This window comes from Nomascus leucogenys, chromosome 10 (genome assembly GCF_006542625.1).
Source record: "Nomascus leucogenys isolate Asia chromosome 10, Asia_NLE_v1, whole genome shotgun sequence".
NCBI classification, from domain to species: Eukaryota; Metazoa; Chordata; class Mammalia; order Primates; family Hylobatidae; genus Nomascus; species Nomascus leucogenys.
In genome coordinates, this window is record NC_044390.1 from 13,631,568 (window position 1) to 13,648,589 (window position 17,022).

Consider the following 17,022-nt stretch of genomic DNA (forward strand, 5'->3'; position numbering starts at 1 on the left):
ATAATTCTAGTATTGCCCATGGCAAATTCATATCAATATTCACCAAAGTATTTTTTCCTCTACACAGGAAAAGAAAGAAATAAAAGCGAAACGATTTCGGAATCACTCCCTATAACCACGGAAATGATTTTAATTACCAATTCATCTGTTGGCAGACTCTTCTGGCAGATGTACCTGCAACTTGGAAAGATAACAAATGAACCAATTCCTTACTCCAGAGTTGACACTGATAGTGCTTACTGAATTTGCTCTCAAAAAAGAATCCTGGGCAACAATACATCTGGCACTCTGCTCGAGGAATTTGTCATGTCATTGACATGTTCAGCCTCCATTGTCCACACCATCCTGACAGCAGGTCCTTTATATTTCAAAGAAATTGCAGCCTGAATTAATATAATTAGAATGTAACTGTTATTCACTGCAGAAACTCCTTATTTCCAGGAGTAAAGATCTGATAGCATGTCTGTGCTTAAAATCTTTCCCATGATGGCTGGAGGGGAGCAAGCAGATAATAAAATGACAGAATATATGCTATTTCACTGGCTTTTAAAAGTATTAACTAATGGAAATATAGGGGGAGAAGAAAACTGTTCTACCCTTGTCATGTATAAATGGAAACATCTTTTAAGTTTACTAGCCTTTATAGTACTTCTATAAAATATGTTCTGAAGAGTATCTAAACTCAGAGAAATAAATTAAATCAGAAAGATTAGCTATCTCCAAAAAATATGCAATGAAGCATGAAGTAGAGTGGCTAATTTATAGACAGAATTACAGATTTAAGAGATGGTTGAATAACTTTAGTCATTTTTCCCTGCTTCCCTTTGAACAGTTGATGTCACTAACTAAGCAACTGTCACCAAGTTAATAACTTGGGTGCTGGATTTTTGAATTTTATTCTTTGTTAGCATTCTGTTTCTACAAATACTTGATTCTTGATATAGTGGAAACTGACATTGGCATTTTTCTTTTGCAAATAAGATTGATTCACGTTCTTATAAATAAGTTAACATTCTCACTGGGAATGACTCATTTGAGGGGGAACAATGGCCTGGCATATCAATGTGTAGGCTGGTGCTTATGGCCTCTTCTCTGAAGAATATAATGTTTATCCTTGTACATGTTATGGACTGTTTGTGCCCTTCTGAAATTTATATGTTGAAGCCCTAATTCCCAGTGTAATGGTATTTGGATATGCAAGCCTTTAGGTAATTAGATTTAGGAGCCTTGAGGGTGGAGCTCTCATGACGGAATTAGTGTCCTTATAAGAAGAGGAAAAAAACATCAGAGTGCTTGCTCTCTCCTTTTCTCTCTTTCTGTCTCTCCTGTGCCCTGCCTCCAGACCTCCAACTATGTGAAGATACAGTGGGAAGATGACTGTCTGCAAGACAGGAAGAGAGCCCTCACTGAGGAACCAAATTGGCCAGTATCTTGATCTTGGATTTCTCAGCCTCAAGAACCATGAGAAATGAATGTCTGTTGTTCAAGCCACCCAGTCTATGGTATTTTGTTATGGCAGCCCCAGCTGACCAAGATAGTGCATATGAATTTAATGAGCGTTGAGAAGAGCTAATGTTTTTCATTTTTTCCCTTAGAAGCATCTATTGATCTTCATCTGAAATTATGTGTCAGAAATTGCAATAATGGAAATAAAGAGAATGGGCTAGGTAGTGTAAGAATAGGGCTAAGGTTATGTAAATGAGGGAGAGTTTCAAGAGATGAGTTTCAGGAGCCTTTTAAATAAAATGCACTCTATAAACCAAATGCATTAGTTAAGGAGCTGTGGACATCAGTTTCTCCTTATAAAGACTGCATATACCTTTTAGTTACCATCTTGGACAAGTCACGAATGATTCCTTTCCTCCAGGGTGTCCTGTGGAATATCTTCCTTGTCTCCCTCAACATAGAGGAACTATCCACCATTTTCCATTAAATAGCCTAGAATTAGGTGTGTTTCAGAATCATGTGTATATATGTACATGGTGGTTGGATGTGGGTGGATTGGGAAGGACTTGTTAAGATGCCCATGCCTGAATTCCTCCCAGATCCACTAAATCAGGATTGTCAGCTGTGGTGCCCAAATTACCTAAGTTAAAAACCACTCCAAGTGCTTCTGATACATGCCAGACTTGACATCCATAGACCAATGTTCTCATTCATTGATACACGTATTCAAGTTTACTACCTAGGCAGATCTTTCTATAGGTTATATATGTGAGTTTAAAAACGGGTACATTTAATTTTTATAAATGGAAATCCATTTAAGACACTTTCGGCCAATGGTTTTGAGGAGAGCCCATTAGAATACCGGCTGGGCTACCCCATTCCCTCATTGCACACCTTCCTTCTGCCTTCGCCATAGGTTGCTTAGTTTCTCAGTCTGCCTGTCTGGTCTGAGTTAGAAAGAAAAACGGGCATCTCACAGTTCCTAGCAATTTATTTTGCGAAAGAATGCAGTAGAAATTTCTATTTTAATGTAAAAAAATCCTTTGAGTAAGTAGTTTTCCCTCTCTCCAATATATTTTCTTATTATTCTGTATATTTAATAATGGGATTATATGTTATAAACACATGCTTAGACATCCACTATATGCACAGATGGAAAATATCAAGCTTGCAGGAAAGGTCCATCCCCCAAACACAATTTTAAGGGGTTTCGCCTTTGTTTTCTCTAAGGAATACAAAAGTCAGATTTGAAAAAAGGAGTTTTAGGGAATTCTGTCGCTAGTCTCCTAATTTCCACCAAATGCTAATTCTGATGTTGTCTTTTTGATTTTTAGTGGTCTTTAGAGAATTGTTGGGGTTGGGGGTGGGTAGGAAGTGGATTGAGGATGCGGAAGAGTTCCTATCTGATGTCTGACCAACGAATTGTTAGATAAACTAGTCATGTAGAAAACAGCTTAATTTATCTAAGAGAGATAATAGCGACTCCCAGGATCCAGCCTGCCCCGTAACAACCCAGAGGAGTTCTTTCCTGAGGTTTACAGAATACATTGATTGGTGAATCAACTAGATGTATTAAATATGTAAAAATTATACTGCAAAAATTTTTTAAAAATTGTAAAATAAGTACATATTTTTGGAAGAGTTTATGGGGAAAAAGTAATGCAGAGGAAAAAAAAGAAGGGAGAAAATATGGGCCAAGGTGCTGCTTTCAGAATCAGACACATTTGGATTAGATTCCAGTGTTAGTTGTTGTATGCCCTTGGGTAGTTATGTCACACTTCTAACCCAATGTTGTCATCTGTTAAATGGGAACAGTATCTCTCTCACATGGCTATGGTAAGGGTTTGCTAAAGTATTTATTTTACAGTCTGTAAAAGGATTTAGAAAAATGCCTGATATAGGCCGGGCGCGGTGGCTCACGCTTGTAATCCCAGCACTTTGGGAGGCCGAGACGGGCGGATCACGAGGTCAGGAGATCGAGACCATCCTGGCTAACACGGTGAAACCCCGTCTCTACTAAAAATACAAAAAATTAGCCGGGCACAGTAGCAGGCGCCTGTAGTCCCAGCTACTCGGGAGGCTGAGGCAGGAGAATGGCGTGAAGCCCGGAGGCGGAGCTTGCAGTGAGCCGAGATTGCGCCACTGCACTCCAGCCTGGGCGACAGAGCGAGACTCCGTCTCAAAAAAAAAAAAAAAAAAAAAAAAAAAAAAAAAAAAAAAAAAAAAAAAAAAAAGAAAAATGCCTGATATATAGTAGCTGTTAACACAATACATCTGAGATAATAGTATTGTTATTGCTGGCAGCAGAGAGTGGTAGTTACTAAGTATATTTTTTCTGGACGTGCAGTCCTGACTTTGAACCCCTTTTGGTTTGAGGCAGAACTACTGCTATTGGCATTTCTAGCACTAAGTCTACATGATATTTTAAAGAATTTGTTGAGAGCTCTTAAATTATTACTATTATTATCAAGAAATAGATTTGTTATGTCTGTTTTTGTGATTTATTAACTGAAATTCTGTAATCCTTGCCTTAAGCTTACAAGCATTCTTCTTAGTTTGATTTTTAAAATACCCTCAGAAACCATTAATGTTCACGAGAAGTAAGAAATCTTTGCAATAATATTTCGTTGTATCATCATATTTTTTCTTTCCTGAAAAACCAATGAAGAATGGCAGTTTTATATGTAAAACAGTAGTTAGCCTTTATATGGATGACATTTTCCTAAAAGCCTAGAAAAATTTCACATTTGCAGAAAAATACTCTGTTCCCATATTAAATCTGATTAAAATTCAAATCTATATTAACATCTCATTACTTTTTGAAAAAAGTGAATGCCACACTTAATGGAAAATGCTCACTGTCTGTCTCACTGCTTTTGTGGGATTCTTAGCAAGGCTGTCCTGGGATCCGGGAGGGCTGGACCACAGCTACATCCTTGTTAAAACAGTCACCCGGCGTGAATGTTGGCCTTTAGTTTTTCCTTCCTTTCCCCTCTCCCATCCCTACATTGTTTCAGCTGCCAGCTCCCTAATATTTTTCTCTGAAGCAAGGGAAAGGGAAGGGCAAAAATGACTTAGAAAGAATAACATTTCTTTCTATGGACTTAAATAGAACATTCAACACAAAACATCCTGTGTTTTCTTTTAGTTGATGACACACTGACTGTAGGAATGAATGAACTAAAAACCAGGGCTTGATTTTCAAATGGGGGTTATTTTAGTTGCATACTACCTGATCAAGGGAAAGTTGTTCAACTATTTTAAATTATAACCTGTTCGTTTCTCCTCTATACTCCGGATCTCCTTATCTTGCTGTGCGTTTCTTTTCTCCATTTTACATATCACCTTCTAACATGTGTTTATTATGTTTTTTGTTTATTTTCCCACTCTCCTGGCCATGATGGAAGTCCATGAGAGCAAGCATCTTCGTCCATTTTGCTCACTGTTGGATTCCCTGTTTTAAAAATATCACCTGGCCCAGCGTAGGTGCTCAATAAATATTTGCAACATGAATTAATGAAATAGTTTCTTTCTCAGTGTCTTTTTCTATACAATTATGGGGAAAATAACTGGTACAAATATGGTACAAAAGCATCTTATAAATATGTGCTTATACCTAGTAGATACATTTGAAAGTACAGCTCTGCTGGGAGTGTACATATCTTAGTTGGTGAAGAAGAGATAATAAAAGAGTTAGATTTAAAAAAAGCACCTTGTCACTCTCTATTCTCTTATTTACTCTGCTTTATTTTTCTTTGAACCCTGAATCCTAATACCCAACATAATATATTTATTTGCTTATTGTCTACTTCCCCATACTAGAATGTAAGCTTTTTAAGGACAGGATCTTGTGTGTTTTGTTCACTACTGTAGCCCCATTGCTTGGATTCATGCCTGATACAGAGTAAGCACCCAATACATATTTATTGAATGAATAAATGTATGTTTGAATGAGTGTGTTTGTTTTAGACTGTATTCATGCCTGGCTCTCGCTCTATATACAGACTCTTTGCAATGATTGTTCACTAAGACCTTAGTACTGTTGAGGTGGATGATGGGTGGGGAGATAAAGGGAAGAAGATGACCAAGATTATACTAATATTTTTAAATTTTTTTATTAATTGTGAAAAAGTTGTCTCACTCATTATATATGTGGTATAGTGTGAGCCTAGGGACGGTGGTTTGGGTCCTGAAACATCCACCTATTTTCAGAATAAACTAAAATAATTTCTTAATTTCTTGATGTCATATTTTCATTATTTGTAAAATTAAAACAATGTTACCTTACCCAGGGCTATAATGGGAGAATAGAGAGGGACTGACACATAGAAGTTGGTCAGTAAATGTTAGCTATCATCGTCATCATCATCATCAACACCATCATCCAAGAGTTGGTGAACTATAGCTAGTGGGTCAAATCTCTCCTGTGGTCTGCTTTTAGAAATAAAGTTTTATTGAACACAGTGTATTACTTTTCTTATTGTCTCTGGCTGTTTTTACATTACAACAACAGAATTGAGTCATGCTTTGCAAATCCTAAAATATTTGCCCTCTCATCCTTGACAGAAAAATTTTGGAAACCTTCATCTAGAAAGTGGTCTAGCAAAGTGTGGCCCATGGATGAGTTTGATCTGCAAACTGCTTGTTATTGGTTCATGACCAGGTGAGTACAGAAACTATGAATAATTATTTGAAACTTATATAACAATTTAAGAATGCTACTGACATCTAAGTGCATGATTTTGACATCAAAGTGCATGATTTTGATTTATACAAAAGTGTTGATTTGTGACTGATTGGAAATTTAAGAAAAAGAAAACCTGGCCTTTTCCACTGGAATAGAGTCGGGTGTTTTGTAATGGGATTTTGTTGTATTGGTGACTTAGTAAGACATATTCACATGGCTTCAGATGGAAACATCTGGGTGCCCATCAGGTGGGAGTGACAAACATGTCCTGAGATTGCAAGTGACCTGGGAAGGTTGATTAGCATGCACATTAATAACGTCACACAAATGGATTTTATATGCAGATGGATGGGCCAGCCACAGTTCACTTATCAGCTAATACAGTTGTAATGTGTTGCTTCATATCTGAGAGAAGGCAGGATATTATGTGTGTCTCACTTACATACATAAATGAATTCCCTTTTGAGGTAGATGTATTTTAAGTCAAAAAGTCATCTTCTCTCAATAGTAAGCCAACAACTTTCCTGGAAATCTAGCAAAACAACAGTTCTATGACCAGCCTTATGTTTTGTTGCATGTGTGCATAAAAAATGCAGATTGACTCTTTCCTTTTCTGTTTTAGAATTGGTTCCAAACAGTAAAGCCTGCCAGAAAAAACAGACAAACTCTCAAGAACAACAATGCCCATTATGTGTGGAGTGGAAGCTGCCAGACTTTGATTACTGGCCAGACATTAACCCCTTTGGTGTCTTAGAGGGGAAAATGCCAAGTCTGAATCCAGACATTTCCAGGATTTTACAGTCATTCATGGTGTGAGACCAGGCGATTTATAATGACTTGTGCAAAAGAAAAGACTACTGGGAGAAGGAAGTGCAAGTCAAAGGCCACGTCTACTTGCTTCCTGAATTCTGCCATGACTAATTCCAGCAAGCGGACATAGACCTGATCACCTCTGCTTTTCCCTTTGCTAGCCTGCCTGGTCATGGATGAGAAGCACGCTGCTCTTGCTACCTTCGTGTGGTGGTTTGGGTCCTGAAACATCCACCTATTTTCAGAACAAACTAAAATAATTTCTTAATTTCTTGAGGTCACATTTGCATTATTTGTAAAATTAAAACAATGTTACCTAACCTATGGCTATAGTGGGAGAGTAGAGAGGGATTGACACATAGAAGTTGGTCAGTAAATGTTAGCTATCATCGTCATCGTTATCATCATCAACATCATCATCCAAGGGTTGGATGAGGTTTTTGTGTTTTTGTCCAGGTGTCAGAAGGAGGCTGGCAAATTTGGCACTCACAGAGGGAAACCTATGTGCTTCGTGAGATCATTGCTTACAGTACAACTGCTACCAAGAACATTCCCTGCAAACTCTTTTGTGATCAGTTTCTTCCCTTCTCTCATATACCCTCTGCAGGTCTACTAATTGCATTTTGAGAGCTCAGATAAGCAGAGAGCAATGCAATTGTCACGGAAGGATGATTATGTATATGCACTGTCATGTGTATGTATGTGTATGTATATACAGTATGTGTATATATGCATATGTATATACAGTATGTGTATTTCATTTGTTCTTTTATCTTATACTTCAATATGTATTTATTGACAATTTATTATGAGAGGCTGAGAATACCAAGTTAATTATAATTAATTATAATAATAGCTACCATTTATCAAGAACATATTGCATATCAACATTATGCTAAATATTTCATATACATATACCTTAATGCATTTAGTCACTTAAAAAACTTTATGAAATAGCCCCATTTTATACATTAGTAAACCGAGTTCCGGAAAACTCAAGGGCATGCAGCTAGTTAATGTCAGAGCTAGGATTCACATTCAGATCTCTTCGATGCAAAACCCATACCGTTAATCACTTTGTTAAATTGCCTTCCCAAAGATGAATAACATGATACAAAGGCATTTACCTGCTTTCTTGGAATTCACAATCTGGTTGGCAAGATAGGCATATGATGCAGAACATAAAAGGCTATATACAGCTATGTACAAAATACCATGCTTAACTCATTCTCTTGCGGGGTGGGAGAAGGTGGGAGAGGCTAGAGGAAGGCCTCATAGGGCAAGTAGTGCTTGAGCTATGCCTCTGGGGTGTGGGATATTCACGCAGCAGAGAGAGAAAAGGTGGAGGCTGGAGAGGAGAGAGAGAGCGAGAAAGGGAGAGAGAGGGGGAAGGAGGGAGAGAGAGATTTCAGCTGGGTGTGACTTTGTTTTGTAGGATGAGACGTAGACTTGTTCAGGTGCAAAGAGACATCTGGAACTAGTTAGTGGGAAGTTCTTCAAGGCTGTTTCTCCACTGACCAAGCCCATATATTTTTCCTCTTTGTTCCCCTTTAGCTATTTCCATCCCTAACTCAAAGGAGACACAGGAAGAAAGTGAGCTCAGCCTGGGTAAATTGGAGGTTGTGATGACTTCTAGGAAGCCTCAGGAAAGAGAAACAGACAACACTGGCCTGCTGCTCTCTGCAATGGTGGGACCCTTGTGGGATAACTGTTTTAGGAATGAAGGTGTCTACCCTCTCTAGAAATGAAAATGCAAGTTTGGCTGTGGTTAAGTATTGGATGGAGGCAAAAAGAAACTGACATATTTGCTTCTTTTCAATTGTTTGATTCACCCTGAAGGGCATGGCTGCCTAATTTTTTTCTCCAGAGATAGGTGGACAGATAAAGACAGGAAAGTAACATCCACAGACTGCCCTCTGTGAAGGTGACAGTGATGAAGGGAATGGTTGATCTGAACACTGGTAAATAAAGTGACCGCATATTTCCCTAGCCAGGAGAGCAATCTGGCTCAAAAGAAACGAGAACAATGACATTACTGCCAGGCTGCTCCTAAGCCTTTGGCTATTCTGTTCAGTACACATAAAAAGCAGTGAACATAACTGTGACCTGCCTTGTTGGCAACCACAGTATCACAATTCTTTGGGGCTCCACTTTGAGAAATTGAGACCTACCTACCTTAACCCTGGGGGGGTTAAGCTTTCAGACTGGAATGATAACTGAACTATTCCTTTGCAGTAATTCTGGGCTTTGTGCGTATTTTAAAAAGGAATACCAGGCTTGCCTATATTCATTACAAAGTCCTCCCAGCTTTCAAATCTTCCAATACAACGCCTCTTCTCTAGTGCTTTAAGCACATCCTGTGACTGGATATGATTATGGGAGATTTACATGCATCCTTGTCTATTGTATCAAAAGATCAGGGAATAAAATGCCCATCATTAAAAGCCCAAAGTGATTGGATTGGCATGAGGAATGGGGATGGGGCTGGCATGGAAGAGAGGGTTCTGACTCTGAGATTTCATGAAATGCAAAACAATAGGACAGCTGCTCTTCCATAAACAGATTATTATTATTATTTCTACCTAGACAGCTTGATAGCAGCCATTATCTTCTTTCTGGGTGTCTTATCAAGTTCCGGCTGTGTGCAGCATGGGTGATAAGGAATGAGAAATGTCACCCATGGGATTGCCAAGGATTATTTCTATGCACTGCTGTTCAGCAACAGCCAATCTCTCAGAACTGAGAAGTAGTCCTATTGTTCACGCTGGGCAGTTGCTATTCTGACTATCCCAAGAGAGTAGAAAAGGGATGTAGTTGCCATTGTGCAAAAGATTGATATTTCATTACTCTCAGCTAAAGTTCAAGCAGTCTTGATTTTGAAAAGCAGAATCATCATGAAATATCTTTGAAGAGAGAGAAGACAAGGGAAGAAAAGAAGAATGAAATGAGTTCAGAGCTTTTTAGAACTGTGAGGGAGTGCGAAAAAAGAAAGGTGTAATACTTTCAAACAGTGGAAGTTAAAATGCCAGGCATCTAAGCCTCAGTGAAATTGAGCAGCATCACATCACCATGACTCGTGGTCCAGCTGTTTATTGCAAAGACTCCATCCTGCATTACTCATCAGAAAATAGTTAACTTTGTATCTGGCATTATTTTAATTTTAAAAAAAGTTAACTTACTAGATTTCTGTTTGTCTGTGTTTCATACAAGCTTCTTGAATGAAAATAATCTGTTGATATTTAACATTTTTCCTTTCCTTCTCAATGAGAAAATAAATGTTTTATTATACATGCAGATGTGCCAGCTAAATATTTCAGGAAAAAAAAATCTGTTCGTCGTTTTGTTCCAGTATCTCAGCTTTCCAAACCTGTATCTTCCCAGAGAAAAGACTGCATTAGAAAAAAATTAAAACTAAAGTGTATGACTAACCCGTAGTGTATTCATAGAGAATTCCCCCCAAAGTGTTCTGAGTGCTTTAGTCTTCTTTATACATGGTTTTAGGGTCATGCTGATATTATAATCTAAGCTGCTTGGAAGTGAGCCAAGTCAAATTTTTCCAACATTTTAAATCACTATTCTGAAACTGGAATTTCAAATGAATAAAATGCTTTGCTCTTAAACCAACGACTTCAGAAATGAGATCCTACTCAGGAATTATTACAATGGGAAGTGAGAGGAGGTTGGGAAGGTAAAGGGCAAAAGGAGGGCATGGAGGGAGAAAGGAGGATGCAGGAAAAGAGGAAGGAGCTTTGACTCCCCTGTGATGCATGAGCTCCAGGAGGGCAAGAGCCTTCCCTTTATGTTTGTACAACACCTCCTACAGAGTAAGCACTCAGGGGATATTTGTTAAATGAATTAGTGAGAGGGGCATAGAAAAAAAGCTTTTGGTATTAAGATATGCAAAGGAATATTCCCGTAACAAAATACATTATTTTAGTTTTTCAGCCCTTAAGCATTTACTGGGAAACGTAGAGATTCTCCAACTTTAATACACATATTAATTACCTGAGAGCCTTGTAAAAAAATCCAGATTCTGATTTAGTAGGCCTGGGATAGGCTGAGAGATTCTGCATTTCTGTGAAGCTCCCAAGGGATGCAGATGCTACTGGCTCATGGAATACGCTCTGAATAACAATGTGTTAGAGTAGTGCATGGGGTACTGGGCTGGGGGTCATGAGCTCTGAGTTCTAATCTCTGACATGAACCACATGTGCTTTTAAGCCAGGTGATTAGCTTTCCTAGTCTCAGTCTCCCCATGTAGCTAATGACTGGTTGGATCTACAAAATTTCTAGAGTTCTTACAGCCTTAATATTTTGAAAGTTAAAAAGAAAAGAAAGGACTTAGAGAATGCCCAGTTTAACTCTGTGTCTTGAAATCCTGGGGAGGCAAAATCAAAATCACTTCCTTCCAAAGTTGCACAGGGGATTTGTCCTGTGTGAATTGTGCTACAGCTGATTCCCTGGTTTCTAGTACAGTAATTTTTCCACTCCCATTTCTTTTGTCATTGTTATTTCTTGTGGAATACTTAGAATTTGTCTGATGCTATGCTAGGTGCTGGGAATACGAAGATGCATTAGAAATACATTATTATAATTTATTATCCAATTCCTTGCTTGAGTAACATGCTGAAGATGACAACTAATCCCTGCAAATGTGTAGCATGTGTGCTGATATTAGGGTTCCCCCTTCCATGATATAATAATGGCTACAGTAGAATGTTTGCAACAGTGACCGAATTCTCCAATTCTCCCCATATCCATCCATTCCCTTTTCTATGTGATTTTGCAGCTTATCATATCAAAAAGTGGAATTTCTTTCCCCAGCCCTTGACTCTGGAATGGTCTGTGATTTGCTTTTACCAAGAGAATGCAGTGGAAGGAACGACATGCCAGCTCTACACCCCGGTCTGAAGAGGCCATACCCACTTTTGTTACTTCTCTCAGGATCCTGCTGCTGCCATAAGAACAAGCCTGGGGTAGCCTCCTGGAGGATGAACGTTCACAAGTGACCTACCATCCCAGAGGAGGCCAACTTAGAGCAGCCTACACCCAGCCATCTACAAATATGTGCGGAAGTCCAACCAAGAGCAACAGAGCTGCTTACTCAACCCACAGCTGACCACCGATGCACAAGTGAGCTCAGATGAGGCCAGAACTGCTCAGCTGAGCCATAAGCTTGTGAGCAATAATAAACTTTTGAAGCCACTTAGTTTTGGGAGGCTTTGTTTTGCAGCATGGCTAAGTGGTATGATGGCCTTCTGGATGCAAAGCTTTATCTGAAATAAATGGTTCTAGTTTGAGTTCTCCCTGGAAGATAGTAGGTGAGATGTCGTGGGACTGGCACAGGCTTTGCTGCTTCTTCCATATTTCTGAGATGCTTTTCACTTAAAAAGGAGGGGAGCTAGCTCATGCTATTTTTACTTTACTGATAAAAGAAAGATATGGCCAGTGAAGTTAAGTTTAGAGATTAAAGCTCAAGGTAACACACATGTATATCCCTTTTTTTAAAAGAAGCATAAAAGAGCCATGATCTGAGATCACAAAAGAAAATGAATGCTTTAGTCTTGGCTTTGCCATGTATGTTATCTTGAGCTTCAGAGTTATTCTTGGTAAACAAATGTAACTATGGCTGCCTGCCTGCCTTCCTTCAAAGGTGGTATAAGAGTGAACACATATAATAAATATAAAAATGTCCTGTAGACTCTTAAGTGGTACACAAATATAACTTCTTTTGAACATTGTACTATATTTTGTTTTCACATAATAGTATCTAGTACTTATTGAGAACTCATAACTCCCTTTATAAGTATAATAATAGCCATGACATATACATTTTATAGTTCTCAGGTTGCTTTTATATAAATTATCTCTCTTTGATTCTTCAATGGTGCCCTGAAAAACATATTTTTATTTTCTCATTTTGCAGATGCAGAACCTCTGCTGTCTTCTATGTGATGAGATTTATAAAGCTGAGATAATGGGCAGGTTTTGCTGAGATAGGAGCCCCATCATGTTGGGGTTTTCTTTAATAGTCAAACTTGGTGAATAAATCAGATCTCTGTCATTTATAATCTTGTTTAAACTCAATCTAGCATTGTAATTTTTAAATGTATCCCAATTCTTCTCATAACAGTTATTGTCTATGAGGTGTCATTATTTTCTCCCCCAAGATATATATATTTTTAATTTTTACTTTTATTTTAGATACAGGCGATACATGTAAAGGTTTGTTACGTGGGAATTTTGTGTGATGCTGAGTACCCAACAGGTAGTTTTCCACCCTTTTTTCCTTTTTTCCTACTCCCTCAGAAGTCCATGGTGTCTATTCTCATATTTGTGTTCATGTGTGCTCATTGTTTGGCTCCCACTTATAAGTGAGAACATGCAATATTCGGCTTTCTGTTTCTTCATTAATTTGCTTAGGATTATGGCCTCCAGTTGCATCCATGTTGCAGCAAAGGGCATGATTTCATTTTTTTGGCTGCAGAGTATTCCTTGGTGTATATGTACCACCTTTTATTTATTCAGTCTGCCATTGATGGGAACCTGGGTTGATTCCATGTTTTTGCTATTGTGAATAGCACAGCAGTGAACATACAGTAATCAAAACAGCCTGTTACTGGTACAAAAACAGACATACAGACCAATAGAACAGAATAGGAAACTCAGAAATAAAGCCACACACCTATAACGATTTGTCTTTGACAAGACCAACAAAAACAATGGGGAAAGGACTCGTTAATCAATAAATGGTTCTGGGGTATTGGCTAGCCCTATGCAGAAGATTGAAGCTGAACCCCTACCTTTTATCATGTACAAAATTTAACTCAAATGGATCAAAGATTTAAACATAAGATCTCAAAATATAAAAATCCTAGAAGACAACTTAGGAAATACTCTTCTTGATATTGGCCTTGGCAAATAATTTTTGGCTAAGTTCTCAAAAGCAATTGCAACAAAAACAGAAATTGACAAGTGGGACTTAGTTAAACTAAAGAGCTTCTGCACAGCAAAATAAACTATCAGCAGAGTAAACAGACAACCTATAGAGTGGGAGAAGATATTCACAAACTATGCATCTGACAAAGGACTAATACATAGAATCTATAGGGAACTTAAACAAATCAACAAGCAAAAAACAAATTAACCCCATTAAACAATGGGCAAATGTCATGAACAGACATTTATCAAAAGAAGACATACAAGCAGCCCATGAATATATGAAAAAAAGCCAATCATTACTAATCATCAGAGAAATGCAAATCAAACTGCATTGAGGTACCATCTCACACCAGTCAGAATGCTATTATTAAAAAGTCAAAAAACAACAGATGCTGGCGAGGCTGCAGAGAAAAGGGGATGCTCATACACTGTTGGTGGGAATGTAAGTTAGTTCAGCCATTATGGAAATCAATTTGGAGTCTTCTCAAAGTGCTTAAAGCAGAGCTACCATTTGACCCAGCAATCCCATTACTGGGTTTATAGCCAAAGAAAATAAATCATTCTATCAAAACATTTTTAAAATGAGAAAAAGATAATGGTTACTCTGAAATTGAATGTTGGCTTGGTATTTATATTCTTTTTTGTTTGTTTGTTTTGTTTTGTTTCCAGAGAGCCAGCTTTTCATATAATTTATATTCTTAAGCAATCAGAATTTTTATCTGATGATGTTAATGGACTAAACATATAATTAAATTATTATCATCAGAGGCTTGAGCCAAGAAGTTTTATTTATAAGTATGCAGTTGCCTTGGCTGATGATATAGAGACTGGGCTTGGGCAATTTTTATCTGAAATATGTAAAATGGCCTAAGTATTTGGTGAATATTGTCTGGCACCTGATCAGTGATTTAAATTTCATCCCACAGTCAAAATGAGTCTGCAAGCAGAACATTTCCTCTGGTCTACTTAATTTTAAGAGTTGTGCTTATTTTGAGCCTATCTTATAACTGCGCCAGTGGCAAAACATTTTGGTGGTGTGAAAGACAGTTGCTATTTTGACAATATTATAATAGCTGCCATTGATCAAGAGCTTACTACATGAGAGCCAGCATTCTAAGTGTCTTACTCCCTTAAGTCCTTTAATTCTCATAAGAGCCCATTGAGATGGGGTCTATTATTATTATCCCCATTTAACAGACAAGGGAACGAAGTCACAGAAACATGAAATAAATTGCCCAAAGTCACACAGCTAGTAAATGCCAGAGGTGGATTTAGCTCAGGTAATTTGAGTAGAAAATTTCTATACTGTACAGCACTATTTTACTTGTACTCTCAGCCTCTCTTTAAGTCAGATATCAAGAAAAATTATCTGTATTTGTCTTGCCATAGCAGTGCTGCATCATAAAAAATTGTATATTTTCACAAGTGGTCTACGTACTATGACCTCTCTTACAGAAATCTAGTAATCTAATAATCAATCTCCAGTAAGCTATTTCCTTGTGTATTAGACATATCAAAGCATGTAAAAGAAATAGGAGAAGTAATTCCTTTTAATGGACCTCAAGATTTACAAGAGTAGATAATCTTTTGGGGAGGTTAAAAGGATAGAGTTGGTTCTATAAGGTCTTAAGGTCATATTGGAGAGGCAATTGATAGTAACCCTTGAATTTACTTCATTTTAAGCCATTATCCAGATTTTAGCTAGGTCTTTATCTCAGTTTGTTTTGTGCTATTATGACACAATATCGGAGGTTGGGTAATTTATAAAGAACAGACATTTATTTCTCATAGTTCTGGAGGCTGGCAAGACTAAAATGATTAGGGTGCCAGCAGGTTGGATGTCTGATAAGGGCTCGGTCTTCATTTCCATGATAGTAAATTTTTTTTTTTTTTTTTTTTTTGAGACAAGGTCTCACTCTGTCATCCAGGCTGGAGTGCAGTGGTGTGATCTGGGCTCACTGCAGCCTTCACCTCCCAAGCTCAAGTGATTCTCCTGCCTCAGCCTCCTGAGTAACTGGGACAACACACGGGTGCCACCATGTCTGGCTAATATTTGTTATTTTTTTGTAGAGACGGGGTTTCACCATGTTGGCCAGGCTGGTCTCGAACTCCTGAGCTCAAGTGATCCACCTGCCTGAGCCTCCCGAAGTGCTGGGATTACAGGCGTATGCCACTACACCCGGCCACCATGATGACGCTTTGAATGCTGCATCCTGTGTGTGTGCGCGTGTGTGTGTGCGTGTGTGTGTGTGCGTGCACGTGCATGTGTGTATGCACGTGCATGCGTGTGTGCGTGTGAGTGTGTGTGCGCATGCACATGTGTATGTGGGTGGGGGAGGAATGCTGTTCTTTGCACAGCAGAAGAGCAGAAGCGGGTGAACCCACTCCTAAAAGCCATTTTTATTACAGAATGAATTTATTCACTAGGGCAGAGCCCTCATGACATAAACAACTTCCATTATGCCCTACCTCCCAACACTGTTGCATTGGGGATTAAGTTTCCGACACGAGTTTTGGAGGGGACAAACATTCAAATCATAGCAGTCTGTCACTGCTTGAGACACATGTAGGCTTGCTTCTAATTCCAATTTCTCAACTTGAGAGAGCTGTAGACCCCTCTACATATCTCCCAGGACTCATAATCTTACTGTCCTCGTCTCATGGTAGGTAAGTTGTCTCTGTTTGTTACCACATTCACTCAGATGTAGAACACAATCCTTTTACACATTTGCACAAGAAATCTAATCTACATTGATTATGAATTAGATTATGTGCCACAAAAATTTCAGTGGTGAGGTCCTAACCCCTAGTACCTCAGAATGTGACCCTATTTGGAAACAGGGTTGTTGCAGATATAAATAGTTAAGATGAGGTCATACTGGGATAATGTGGGCCTCTAAACCGGTATGACTGTTGCCTTTATACAAAGAGGAAATATGAACACAGACACAGGGAGAATGCCACGGGAAGATGAAGCAGAGATCAGTGATGCGTTTATACAGCAAGGAATACAGGGAAGCCATCAGATGCTAAAAGACAGGCATGGAACACATCCTTCCTTCACCACCCTCAGAAGGACCCCACCCTGCCAACTCTTTGATCTTGAACTTCTAACCTCCAGAACTGTGGCAATACAT

General features: G+C 38.5%; 1 non-coding gene across 2 annotated transcripts; it reads left to right on the plus strand.

Moving 5' to 3' along the window:
* The first annotated feature begins 3,693 nt into the window (after positions 1 to 3,693).
* Positions 3,694 to 12,642, plus strand: LOC100597400. Of its 2 annotated transcripts, XR_004031927.1 has the most exons (3): positions 3,694 to 4,928; positions 6,013 to 6,109; positions 6,756 to 12,642. It is a non-coding gene; the product is annotated as an uncharacterized LOC100597400 (transcript). The 2 variants fall into 2 exon arrangements; XR_004031928.1 differs by lacking the exon at positions 3,694 to 4,928 and having other exon boundaries at positions 5,845 to 6,109.
* Positions 12,643 to 17,022: the final 4,380 nt, after the last annotated feature.